The sequence below is a fragment of the Python bivittatus genome, unplaced genomic scaffold (genome assembly GCF_059951505.1).
Source record: "Python bivittatus isolate LINGU-HERP-01145 unplaced genomic scaffold, Pbiv_v1 ctg000610_np1212, whole genome shotgun sequence".
NCBI lineage: Eukaryota > Metazoa > Chordata > Lepidosauria > Squamata > Pythonidae > Python > Python bivittatus.
This window is the reverse complement of record NW_028277088.1, coordinates 50,176,434-50,190,752: the sequence shown is the minus strand read 5'-3', so window position 1 is coordinate 50,190,752 and position 14,319 is coordinate 50,176,434. Positions and strand designations below refer to the sequence as shown.

Here is a 14,319-nt window from a genome sequence, read left to right as displayed (position 1 = left end):
TATTTTGGTAGCTATCAAAAAACAATTTACATTAATCCATAATGAATTATTTTAATTACATGCCATTTATTAAATGTTGCCATTACGGCTGTTAATATTTAATTAACTGATTGATTCAATTTAAGTGCCATCCAACTCCAAACCAACTTTGGGTGGCTCACAATATACAGGTAGTCCTTGCTCACCAACTGCCTTGTTTAGCAACTGTTCGAAGTTACAATGGTGTAAAAACAAAATAGCTTTATGAACAGTCCTCACATTTATGAGTGTCACAGTGTCCCATGGTCACGTGATCGCCATTCAGGTGTTTCACAACTGCCGTGCATTTACAACCATTGCAGTGTTCCGTGGTCATATGATTGCCATTCGCATGCTTCACAACCGGCTTCCGACAAGCAGAATTAATGGAGAACGCAGAAGTAAAATCACAAGTCACATGATGTCTCACTTAACAACTGCAGTGATTCACTTAATGACCCAATGGGAAGTGACGTCGTAAGCCTGTCACAGTCATGTGATTTTCTGCTTAGCGACTGTGGCGCTTAGTGACAGATTTGCTGGTCCCAGTTGTGGTTGCCAAGGGAGGACTACCTATAATAAACAAAGAAAACACACACTACGAAACAAAACAAGATGGGATCTAGTTGCTCTGTACAAAAACATAGATAAAACACTTCCAACAAGAGGCTCCATCTGTCTTAATAAATAATTAGTAAATAATATTCTACTTCTGGCATAGTTATATGGCATAGCTATATGTGTATTTTGATATATGCTTAATCTGTTTTTAAGATCTATGCACCACCTTTCCAAACCAGGTTTTTCCAGGGTGGCTAACTGTACCCAGAAATCACAAAATAAAAACTCCAAACAATAATTGAACTATGTAATAAAACACAATAATGAAAATACAACATGCTATAAACCGCAAAAGCTTAGCAGCCAGAGTAATCAAAATGGTTCAAAGCTGCATATATGTTTAAAATTCACACATTCATTGATTTAAATGCTTGGGAGAATAAAAATGTCTTGGCCTGGTACTGAAAAGAGAAATAATGTTACTCCCAGCATACCAGACTTGGTGGGCCATCACTGAAATGGCCCAGCCCCACTCCCAGTATCTCAGCATGAATAAAGCCTCCAAAGTTCATCCCAGGGTTCAGGTAGAAATATACAGGAACATAGAGGTGTTCCATCAGTTACTGTGGTCCCAAGCTAGAAAGGGTTTTAGACATTAACACCAGCTCCTTGAATTGGGACCAGAAACTAACAGGGAGCCAGTGATGACCATATAAAACCAACATAATATATTCACAGTCAAGTTGAATGTTTGCACGTAAGTGGGACAGTCAAAATATATACTAAAAAGGTATTGCAGAGACTTGGGTGAAATCTCATTGCATTTAAAAGCAACAATATTACCCACTTGGGGATGCGGTGGTGCAGCGGCTTAATGGCGCTGAAAGTTGCTGGCCAGAAACGGTTGACGCTTCAGCGGTTCGAGTCCAGCCTTCGCGTTAACAGGGTGAGCTCCTGTTTCCTCCCCAGTTCCTGTCAACCCAACAGTTCGAAAACTCACATGAGTAGATAAATGGGTACTCTCACTCCGGTGGGAGGAAAAATGCTGGCGGTGCCTTGCAAAAGGAGTCGGGAGCAGTTGCTGGGTAGCACAACCGCGCTCGCCCAAAAAGGGCATGAAGCAACGGAAACCCCACCTCCTGTGCTCGCCAGCTGGGCTCTGCTCTAGGAAGGAGGCACTAGCAAACCACTTCCGAAACACCTTGCCTTGAAAACTGCAAAGGACTCGTCCAAAGCAGTCACTGCAGGGTCGGTTACAACTGAGTGCAGATTAAAAATAAAAATAAAAATTATCCACTTAGTCATGCTCTTGATCTGGGGTAGAAAGTGAATGTTCCACTTCACTATGAAAATGTATCTGTGTTTTGATGTGGAATATACTCTCTGTGTTACCAAAAATAGAATACACAGTCTTTCCATCTCTTCATTTTTGAAAGTGTGTTTGTGGTATGCAAATGAACAGAATGGTCTTAGCCATTGTGGGAAGCTTTCCTTCAACTGATTACATACCTTTTAATGAGAAATTGTTCTATGTACAGAGATACTGTTGAAGCTTTTGCTGCCACTATCAAACAGGCCTTAAAAATACAGTTAAGTCCAACGTGCCTGTCTAAAAACAGTGTTCCAAGGGCATCTACAGGGTCAAAACAACTGTGTTAGTAGTTTTGAATTTGTGTTCAAGATGTGGCAGAACATGGGAAACAATTGCTTTGCCCAAGTTACAAAATAAACTTGGTTGAACTTGATATTACTGACAGTGGTCCGACTATGTATATCTAGATACCAATATGCAAAAGAAAATATACTATACAAAGAACTCTGTGAGGACCCTGATCATTGAATGTGTCTTAGAGATAATCTCATGGATAAGCTGTTAGAGAAGAGAAAAAGATCTGACCCCCTTTGTCCATTTGGTTTTTCCTTCTATATTCCAATTGATATAATCACTGCAGAGACAATCTTTGCCGTGTTGTCTGGGAATTATAAAACTGAAATTCCAATACAGTTGGAAGGCACCAAATTTGAGATGCCTGATCTAGCCCATAAACAAGCTATTTAAATGATTATGCATGCAATAGAATATAATACTTTAGCCACAAGACCATATCAGAACACAACATACAAGATAAGACCATGTATAACAGAGTAAAAGGCAAAATTAAAAGAAAATACATATTTCTGTATCACCCCTACAATTTACCCCAATCAGATCGACATATGCAGTTCTTAGTTGTACAGTAATGTTTTATGCATTTATTAACAGCAGCTTTTATTATAATGTCATGTAATTGGAAAAAATAGAATTTGGAAGAACTCACGTAGGATTAAATGAAGAAACTTGATGAGTGTCCTGTGTCTGACTCCCTACTTTGTATCTTTGTTTCTTCCCTTTCCCTCTTTCCAGAATTTCCCCCTTGCAGAGGGGAGAGACTGCTTAAACAAGCTATCTCTTCCTGAAGTGCTTTTGTCATGCAGCGCTTCTCTAAAAAGTGCCGGCCGCAAGTTTATTAGCACCCTTGGCCGGCTTGTGCTGCTATCTGAGAGTGGCAAAGACCTTATTCGGTTTCATCCTAAAGGTTTTTTTGGGAGGGATTGCAGCCGCCAGCACACTAAGCAAACAGTGAGCGCCAAGGCATTCCTTTCAATGGGTGTTCCCATTGTGTGCTTGCTTACTCTCTTGTAATCTTTTCCTTTTCAATGAATGTAAATACAAACATTAATTAACACCTTTATTTTGTACAACTCAAAATACTCCTGTCTCCTGTTTTTCCCACAGCAATAATGCTGTGTGGTAAGTTAGGTTGACAGAATGACTGCCAGCTTTCATATGAAGGGAGGACTAGATAGAACTCATGGTCTCCCAGTTGCTAGTCCAGCATCTTAACCACTATATCAAACTGGCTCTCAGTTACCTCTATAGACTGTCAGTACTTCATCACATTCCACTTTATCATGGCTGAAACTGTTTTAGGGTAGAACTAAGTAGATTGAAAATATGCGTCTAAAGTGTCTGAAATCCAGCTGTCATTAAAGTACTTGAATTCTGTTTGGTTGCCACTTGCACATAGAGGCGTATAGTATTTGGATCTGAAGCAAGCAAAGTGCTTTGGGTCTGGCCTAGGCTTCCTCTCTGTACTGCTTCTTTTACAGTGGTGGTGCATTTTCTCTGATCACATGCTATTTGTCTGACTGCAGATTGATGGAGGCCAGCATTTTCGACAAAGATGCTATAGCCCTTTCCAGCATGATAAGCATCAACAATGTTTTATTGAGTTCCACAGAGATCTCTCCTGACCAAGGCATAATTCACCAGAAACCTGTGTTATGAAGAGCAGACTCTGATGGTGGCAACCAACATTATTTTTTATAGGAGAATGGACCTTCAAATTCACACCTGTTATCTTATTGATAGGAAATCTAACTCAAACTACTCTCTTAAAAAATGTCCTAAGGCTTCACATAATTTTTCCAAATCTGTGAATATTGGCTCAGTGTGTTCAATAAACACATGCCACAATGCACCTCTTTGCTGTTATTTTTAATCAGTATCTCTCTCTATTAATAGATATTCTATTACATTTAGATGAAGCTCAGATCACGTTTTAGGTCACGGTTGGTAAATAGGTAGATGAAACAGAGAGAGATTGTAGCTGAAATAAAGGTAAATGCTCTATTAAAACAAAGTCCTCCAGTGGAGGCTTTAATTATGTTCAACTCCAATGTACCATGGCTTTTTTCAGCAAATAACAAATATGATATTCATACATGTAAATAAAAAACAGCTCTTTGGAAGCACTGGAAATTAAACCAGGGTTCTTATGGTAATAATTCAGCACCTTGGTTGGGAGAAATTTGAAACCCATGGTGACTGCTGGATTGCTTCATAAAACAGAATCACAGAGTTTATCCCTTAATTAAAATTAAGTAGTTTTTTTTTTAAGGAGTTTATTATTTTGGCTGGCTTATATAACTGGAACTTAACCACAGCAGCTTTTAGGATATGAAGGTTCTTGTGGATGTTTTGAAAAGAATATACCAATTTTCTTCCAAATATGCTGGCACTGTAACTCCTGTAACTCCTTTAATCACAACAAGGAATTCTGAGAGTTGTAGTTCTAGTGCCAGGTTGGGAAAGCAATGATTTAAAATACAGACATGTTTTATTTATTCTTTTTCTGAAGGATGACAGCACAGTACTTTGATTGCTGTTCTCCTCTACCCTCACATAAACTTTTCAAAAACTCACTCCCCAGTGAGTGACATAATTTGTATTCCACTTATTGTTCTAAGGTTTGTGCAACCACAAGATACCTATGGCTGAGTGCTGAGAGGTCCTGTGAGCTCTTTGAAATGTATCTATTAGTTGGAACAAATCAGAGAGCTACAATTGATTGTAGGAAACAAAGAGAAGCAGTGATGAGTTAAGACTGCAGTCTTATCTCCAGGGTGGAGGTCATGCGCTCTCCAATCCAGACTACAGCTCCAGCAAAAAGGAGCAGAAATCCATTCTTGTCCCTTTCTATTGTTATGTTTCCTACAGCCACATTTTTTTGAAACCATGCCCTGTATAACTCTTTTTGCTTCAAGCATATACTAAGTTAGCAGAGCTGCACTGTTCCAGCATACAGTATTAATTCAATATGCTAAATGGTTCTGTGACTTTGTGCTCTGATCCTTACCACTTCTTCCTCCTCCTCCTCCTCCTCCTCCTTTCTTTTTCTTTTCAGGGAACTCCAAGGCTTGGAAGAAAGCCTTCCCCAGGTCCTACTCACAGAAGCCAAATTATTCAAGTTAAACATAGTTGTATCTTGTGTTCCATGCTACATTAATTGTATTCACATGTCTTTAAAAAGTTAGAAGCTAAAAGACATTTTCCTTCCTTTCAGTGCAGAGAATGAACACTGATTCAGACACTGAAATACATTTTTGTTCTTTTCTTAATAGTTATTAAAAGCAAGTGCTGCTCACTCATCACTGGTAAAAAGCTTCTGATATATTTTAAAGAAACCTTTTGTATTAAAGGTGGCATCAGACCCAAAGAAATATCCAGGTTCCCTGCAGAGAACCTTTCTACTTTCCATTGAAGTTTCAAAATGAAAGTAGTGAAATCTACTTTAGATTATCTTGTTGACTTTACCATCATCTATTTAATAAAACCAAGACCGCCTGGGTTCAAAGGCTGCCTAAGCGAAATGGTTTGGTTTTGGTCTATTTCTGAATCCCAACGAGGAAGAAACCTTGAATTTTCCAGGTGGAGGTGGTGGTTTTAGCAACTAATCACAGACTAATTGAAAGGAAAGCTCCACTCCCATCCCATGTAGTGGGAGGAAGTTCAGGGAGTTATGCAGCTGTTCTCCATAAATCGTCTGGCCCGAGGCATATTTCTGCTGCTCCCCTGCCCCGCCCCCCCATCCCATGCTTCCCAAGGTCAAAATTAAGACCCCGTTAAGACTTATTCCCAAATGATCCTTACAATCTCAGCCTGAAAGTTCTCCGGGAACGAATGCAGAAAAAGGCGTGCAGAGAAATCGGGGACAAACTCTGTCCTAAGAGGAGAAAAACGAGTAATATTTTATGTTTACGTCTCCGCCCCCACCCAATTACAAATAACAATGCCATCCGTTCAATTTGCCTTCCATTCCACAAAACAACTTCTGGATCCCTTTTTGCTGTGAGAGGTTTGTTGCAGGAATACACCCTGCGGTGGAGCGGGCTTGCCCTTGCTTACATCCATCCGGAGGAGTCACCCGGGTTAGACTCGGCAAGGCTATTGAAACGTTTCCTACTGAAACGTGCCCACCAGCAAAATCAACGAAGAGTTTTGTGGCACCTTCAAGACTAACCTGGTAATTTTAAGAACTGTGCCACAAAGTTTCAGCAGACTGCAAATACCGTAAATAGGTTAAAACTGCTGCCTCAGACACCTCTCTGCAGAGGCTTAGGCGGGTAGGCTTGGGGGTGGAGCCTAGAGCGCCCGGGGGGCGGGTCTGTGTTCTGGAATATGTACCTTATAAAAATAGCAAAAAGTCCAACACATTCCCCATTTCACCCACGCCTTGCTCCCAAAGACGCTCTGCCCAACGAGTCCTCCTTCAGCAAGCCGTCGACTTCGTTGGAGCATCATGCCCAGGGGGCTAAAATGGGCCCTCCTGGGAAATCTGCTGACCTAATGGCCACCGGATTTGGCAGCGACGTGGGGGTGTTAAACCAGGGATCTGTTGGTTCCGCCAGCGCTGCGGTCAAAAAGTTTCCGCGTCTCCGTACGTGCGCGCGATGCAGGAACCACGGATATTCCTCGCCCCTGAAAGGCCACAAGAGGTTCTGCGTGTGGAGAGATTGTCAGTGTAAAAAATGCAGCCTGCCTGGGGAGCTGCAACAGGTGATGGCAGCCCAGGTAAGCGATGGGAGCTTGCTTGCTTATTTATTTATTTATTTATCTGTCACATTTATATAGTCAGCGTTCAGGAAGAAATGGTGGGGACTTTTTTCTGCAAGAACACTTAACTTCGTTGCTGGAGTTGAGTATAAATTGGGGGGAAAGATACTGTTCTGACTTTCAACCAAAGTATGCTTAACATTTTTATTGCTAAAATAATACCCACCATGTAATTTGTCATTATTGTTTGTTACCACACTTTTCCTTTCTTACACGGAGCATTGGTCCCAGAGGGCTTCCTAATTTTCTATGATTTACTTGGAAATAATAATGCTCGTTAAGTAGAGTTCGGTATCTAAAAGGAAAAACAAAAATTAGATGCTAATGAAAGAAATCCTGAAATGGATAATCCAATTGCATAGTTGCATTTAAAAGCATTGGGAAGTGTAAGACTGATTTTTATAGTGAAAATAATGCTTCATAAGTTAGTTGGGGGGCAGGGAATGGCTTCTTTCAAGATGAAAACTTTGAATTCATAACTAGGTCTATGAAAGACTCCTACCGTTAGTTCAGTTTTTGTCAATAAAAACGTAATCATGTGAAATTCTAGTAACCACCGTTGGAAAGAAATCTTACCAAGTTCATTTCCGAGCCGGGAATAAAATGCACAGGCAGTTGCTTGAAACAGAGGTAAAAGTTTATTTCGAAGAGCACAGCACACCGAATCGGGTCTCGGAGGTGGCCACAAGCAAGAATTCCGAAAAAGTCCTAAAGATTGTGCTATTTACAAGGCGCGAAACAATGCCCGCCCTCTTAAGAATTCTTAGAAAGTGTAGTTAGCCGGAGTTCCAAGAGAGGGCGCTCTTAGGTGAAAGCGTAGTTAGCCGGATCTCCAAAAGGGAGCACTCTGGGTCTAAGCTGTGCCTTCCTTTTAATCAGGCATCCTGTGTTTTCCTTGTCTAGCACTATCTAATTCTTCCCCAAAGAGATCTTTTGTTATTTGATTATATTATTATTATTATTTGATCTTTTGGCTGGAGTAAAGGAACCTTGACTCTTCCTGCCACATTTTAATCTTTTGGGTGAGCCCCTTCTAATTGTAAATTTTACCTTGATTGCTGTGAAAAGATTGAATGGCAGGGTAGGACAAGCGGGAAGGTTTGGCTTCCTGCTTTCATGGAGGAAGAGTATGATTTCCTTCACGCAATCCCTCCTTTTTTTATTTTGTGCCAAAATAGAATATTTTATGCACAACCAGATACGGAATTTTTATAGTTATAAATCATGAAAGGTATCTCCTTCGGGGAAGGGGAGACTGATCTTGGTATCAAAGAGTATCAAACACTGAGTATCAAAAAGGTATCAAAGAGTATCAAACATTGAGCAAAACAGCAAGCAAATATTCCCATTACCACCAAGCCCATAATTCCCAGAAATATTGTCTTCAGCCAAGCAAACTTTGGTAACCAGGAGGTAAGCCATGGGAAATCAAAGAAGCCATGACTGTAGCCAACGTTGTGAATCAAAGTGTTTAAATCCTGTATATTTCCTTTTATTAACCTGGAATTATCAGATAAATTGAAACAGCGCACGCCTTCAGAAGGGAGAAGGAAAATGGGTTAGGCAGTTGAATACAAGGCAATCCACCCCTACAAGCTACCTCTTACCATCTGAGGGAAGGCGATCAGTTGCACCTCTCTCTCTTCTGCTGTGAGGCTCATTTCAGGTCTCTCTGGGTCTAGGTGGAGAAGCATTCCTTGGTAGCCAGGGTCTGTTACATCCTCCCTGTACATCTGTGCCCAGTAGTGCCAAGTCTGTTATTGATACTGATGTCGCTGGGCACTCTCACGTCTGCATAGGGATCCTTGAGCCTTGTTAGGATTAATTACCTGATCATGCAGCGTAAGATGAAGCCGCTAGGCTGATTCTTACTACCATAGGGAAGACAAATTATGAAAGGTTAGCATAATTGTAGTAATGCATACCCAGATAGCAGGCCCTCATACTATGACAGAGTATGGGTGAATGCAAGCGGCCCTGAGACAAAACTTGGACGGTTCATCACATTCCTACTTAGATGAAGACATTATTATATACTTCAACTGCTAAGGACTTTAATACCTTCTCATTCCTAATAATTTCCTAGAATGAGAATTTGCAAAGATGGGAGGAAGAAATCTACATTGACATAAGAATTTATAGAGTGTCTGAATTGCTTCCAGAGCCAAAAGTTGTTAAAAATATTTTTCTTTTGTTTTCAGATAGACCATACCAATCCATGGAGGCTCTATCAAATACTGTCCTAAACACTGTTTCCCTCTTATTCATGATATCTATATTGAGGGACAAAAATGAAACCTAGTAAACTTCTCCTCATAACCTATTTAGTTTTAAAGGTAAAATACGAGAAGACCCCCTTTAGGGCCAATCCTGGATTCTTGTTGCAAGGCAGAGGATGAGATTGCTGATAAAAGCTGAAATGGAAAGCACTCTTGGGGGCAGCACAGCAATTAAGCAATAGGGCAAAAAATGTACTTCCCTCCCCCCTTCTCTGAGCTATTGCTTCTCTGAGATTGCCTAGGTCTTCTTGAGAGGAGTTACCACTTTTTCCTAACAGTAGCAGCTGCAGGAAAAGAACTTTACAAAAGAAAACATTTGAAAAGCAGATCTTTATTCTAAAAAAGAAACACTTAACGTCCAGCCCATTTACTGCAATCATCTTTTTTACATTAGATTTTTCTAATGTGTATATATATATTATATATATATATGTATATATATAATGTGTATTATATAATAATATAATGTATATATATAATGTATTTTATATATTTTATAAAATACATTATATATATACATTTATATACATTTATATATATATAAAAATCCACTGTTTCAAGTCTGATAGTCTGGAAAGAAAAAAATGCTTCAGGGCTTTTGTTTTCAGGGAACTAATGCTCCAAAACCATAAGAAGGATAGGAAACTTCATAACATTTTCTTTGAAAAACATTAGGCTGGTGTTTGTCCCCCGATGTTTCTCAAATAAAACATATGCCATGGAGCTGGAGTTATTTTGTAATAGCATGTATAAACTACAAAAATACTCAAGTGTGTTGCAAAAATGTTTGCCATTACAGTAGTATTTGAGCTGATGTGGTGACAGCTATCTATATAGATACCTGTGAGCAGTATGATTTTTTTTTTTAATTCAACATCAAGAATCAGGGAATTATTTCTGAGATTCTTGAAACATAAATTCAGCCACAAGGACTTTTTTATAACATTGTCAAATCTCTTCACAAATTGTCAGAAGCTTATCAAATGAGACATAATATTTCAAAAATTAAACCACTGACTATGACATTAAAAAGTGTTATTCTGCAACTACTGTAATGGAAGAAAATTAAGAGAAGTGAAAGATATTTCTTTGTTAGTAGCCCACAAATATAAAGATCTGCGACAAAACAATCTCTATAGTGGATTGTAATCTATGGACTTATCTTTCTTTATCAGAAAGCGATTGTCTTTCAGAAATAAAGGAAACTTATAAATTTAGGCAGTAATAAAACATGGTGTGATTTACATTTTTATACTTGTAATCTTTACTTATTTTTGTAAGGTATTCTGACTATCTACTGTGCGTACTTCAATTATCTACATACACCTGAAGGCCTTTTAGGCACTGTACTCACCTGAAGTTAATTATAAGAAAAAATTATAAGAAAATAATCTTCAGCAATCGCTGTTCTGAAAACATGGAAGGAAGGGAAGATTAACTAATGTTTCTATCTTAGTCTTTGTTAAATTCAACTGTTTAAAAATTTATCTGACTCCTAGCAACTGCCTGGATGAGTCCCTGCAGTCTTTTTGGCAACATTTTTCAGCAGTAGCTTGCCATTGCCTCCTTCCAAGGGCTGAGGCAAAGTGACTGGCCCAAGGTTGCCCAGCTGGCTTCAGGCCTAAGGCAGGACTAGAACTCACAGTGTGCTTGGTTTCTAGCTTGATACCTTAACCACCACACCAAACTTCCTCTCTACAAAAAAAATGTTCTTTGGTATCATGTTCTTTAGTATCAGTCCTGCAAGTTCTTAATTAAGTGTTGACACGCAGATTAACAGAAACAGACTTCATGCAATCACAGCATATCTGCTGTTCATTAAAGCAGCCTTTTTCAGGCTTCTGTGTGAATCTGAAAAAAAGGTGCAACTGCTTTAAGGACTCTGTTCATTAAAGTTAATGCAAGTGTTAAAGCAGCTGCACTTTTTTCTCATGAAAAGGTAAGAAACAGTGTGGCTGCCTTAATAAATAACAGGGGGTGCTGTGCTTGTGTTTGTGTCAGGTCCGGAGCACTTCTTTTGAACTGTATGCAGATGTATTTTATATGTCTTGACTGAAATGGAGAAGTATGACTTGCGTGTATAGTCTACTCTAGCCTTACTTCCCTTTGCTTGCATTGCAGCAGCATCAGATAATCTATAAAATAATGTTCAGGAAAGATGTGCCTGGATTGGCTTCAGTAAGATTTCTGTAAAATGAGTGCTCTGAACCTGAAATGCAATTTTAATTCTCTTCCATAGCAGAATAGGGCTTTGAAAACCTCACATTTATCACAGAAATACTGTATCAAGTACCATGTGTTCTTTTGCCTTAATAAGGCTCACATCCTGGGATGCCCAAAGGACTCATATGGTATGAATATGAGATAAAGGTGAAAAATTATGTTGTTATGAAGGGTAGGTGCTGTTAATCCTACTCACTCCACTAGATGAAATCCTTTGTTGTAAAAAAATGAACCAAAAGACTCTCCAAAGGATCCCCATCTCTGGTTTTCAGTAGTAACCATTCATTTAATTACAGTTGAAACTGTTCCTTGAAATTCCAAGGATCTCAGTTTGTCTGTATTTCAGGGTGTTTCCAAATTCACTAAGGCAAAGAGTTTGAAAAAAAGCAGTGTCCAAGACTTAACTAAGTTTAGATAGTTGCCAAATTAGAAAACTTGTTGGTAGATGCTTACCTTTTATTTCTGTTTAATTTCTTTATCTTATGACATAGCTTTAAAATTACATCTTAATTCTGTGTTGATAAACCTTCATGCATGTTAAGATAAAACTGGAGTTTTCCACCCAATTTTGCTCTTGCTGTTTTTCAGATAACAGTGCAACTTTCCCTTTTCCAGATTGCATTGAGAAGGCAGCAAGCCCAAGAAGAAGAGCTGGGGATCAGCCACCCAATCCCTTTGCCCAGGGCCCCAGAAATTTACGTTAAGAAAGAGAACAATGCCAACAGTTCCTGCCTGTTGTTGGAAAGCACTGGCCCACCACAGTCCACAACCACAGCGACTGTAGTGTCTACCTTATCTACAGGTAATGCCCTGCAAAGGGACCTGCCTTCATAGTCTTTGCATCTGGAAAGAATTGGATTGTCGTGGGCTTCTTGGACTCAGGCAGATGTAATCTGATTACAGTAAACATGGGCTATGTATATAAAAGGGTGTTCAATAATCTTGTTTTATGTTACATCTTCACGGTGTACATTCTTTTTAAGGTATCATTTTAGTTAAGGCTGGAGAGCCTTGCTTAATCAGATTGGATTATTTGTCCATATAGCTCAGTATTATTTCTTCAGGCTCTGACAATGATTCAGAAGAAGTCCTTTAGACTAGGGGTTTCAAACTTTTCAGCCAGAAAACCTGTTAGTTAAAAAAAAAAAAAAAGTTCCTGGGACCCCTGATCAAGAGGCAAAGCACTAGTGATTAAAATTAGCTGTATTTGCATGAGCTTTTTTTTTTTTTTTTTTTTGGACCCTTAGTCTCTCACAGAACCCCATCAAGTTCTCACTGTTTGAAAAACCTTGCTTTAGACTTTATGCAAGTATGGCACATCTCGGGTATTCATTACAGCAGCTGTCTTTTTTCTGGTTTCTGCATGAGCCTGAAGAAAGTTGTGGCTACATTAAGAGACACTTAATGTCTCTTAAGGAGTGGATTGACTCCTTAAGCTTCCCATTTTGGCTGAAACCCAGAGCCTCAACCAATGTGAACCATGGTGAGGGATGCTGCAAATTGTAGTTCAGTGACTGCTGGTAAGCTTCAGATCTCAGCTGTCTTTAGCATAAAACTCCAGGCAATTTTAACTGCAGTGTGTGTTTAGTTACCTTGAAAGATTACACTCCCTGTGAGTCTATGGATTATGCAGAATTTCAATTTCTGCTTTCTAAGTTATATTGCCAGTAAGGGCCTGTTAACAACAGTCAGCAGAGTGCTGTATATGATTTCTTAGTGATCGGTTCCTCTGAGTTTGAGCCGAATTGGATACCAGCAAAAAATGTCCAGGAATGGCTCAGATATGTCACAGAAGTTGAAAGCAGTTTCAAAATTTGTGTTTCACTCTTTTCCCTAGTCAAGATAGTTTGAGCAGCCACCATTATTGTCCACAGGTCCATGACACCAGATTTTTCATCTGACAAGTCCAGAAAGCAGCGAGTTCATTTCTGTCTTGTGAAGCAGTTTTTCTTTCAGACTTCACCACACTGTACATGGTTTACCGAGTGTTTTGCCAATTGTCAAAGCACTGGCCAGGTGCAAGACAAGTGGTTCCTTTAGTTCCTTTAGATCCAGAGACAATGAACACACCCTAGGTAAGGAGATGTTAAGCTTTAGTGTTAACTCTAGCAAACAGATTTAAACAGGAATACAAGAGCATAAGATAGAATGAAACAAGTAAGCATAGTATAAAAACATACCAAGCAAGATGATAAAACTCTTCCCCTACTGTCTGGAGTCACCATGTGGTGGCAGCAGAGAGACCCCAAGATGGTTTAGATAACACAGCACCTAGTCCCAAGGCCTGTGTCCATACTCCAAATTCCAGGGGCAATGCCAGGGCTTTTATTAAAGTCTGGCACTGCAATCCCATGACTCTGTTTTGGAGTCAGGGGCTCTAAAAGTGACGTTGATCAGATGTGATACCTGCTCATCAAAAAATTCCAGAGCCTGAGAACTGTATGGATAAGCTAGTGCTTAACCTAAACAATCCTGAGGGTTTTCCTTCACCTCCACCCCACTTCTAAGTAAAAGTGAAAAACAAGCCAGCTAAACATTATTATGATTCAAAATAAGCTTTCTTAACATGTGCAGGAGAAATCAAACTATGTCACCTAAACTCCTTGAAATAACAATGGTCTTCCGCATTGCCACTACACAAAGAGAGGAGCAGGACATGAAGGAGCCACACAAATCATGCAAGGTACCAGAAAAGGGTTTTTTTTGTTTTTTTGTTTTTTGCTGTATCCATTTTATTGGCAGGTCAGACATATTGTGGCACATTGAGAGGCCAGAGTCAATTTTTCAAGCCTCTGGTGACAC

The 14,319-nt window shown here is 39.4% G+C and overlaps 1 pseudogene; it reads left to right on the top strand.

The window, feature by feature from the left end:
* The first annotated feature begins 6,703 nt into the window (after positions 1 to 6,703).
* The window catches only part of LOC103063995 (doublesex- and mab-3-related transcription factor 1-like), a 32,459-nt pseudogene continuing 24,843 nt past the window's right edge, over positions 6,704 to 14,319 (top strand).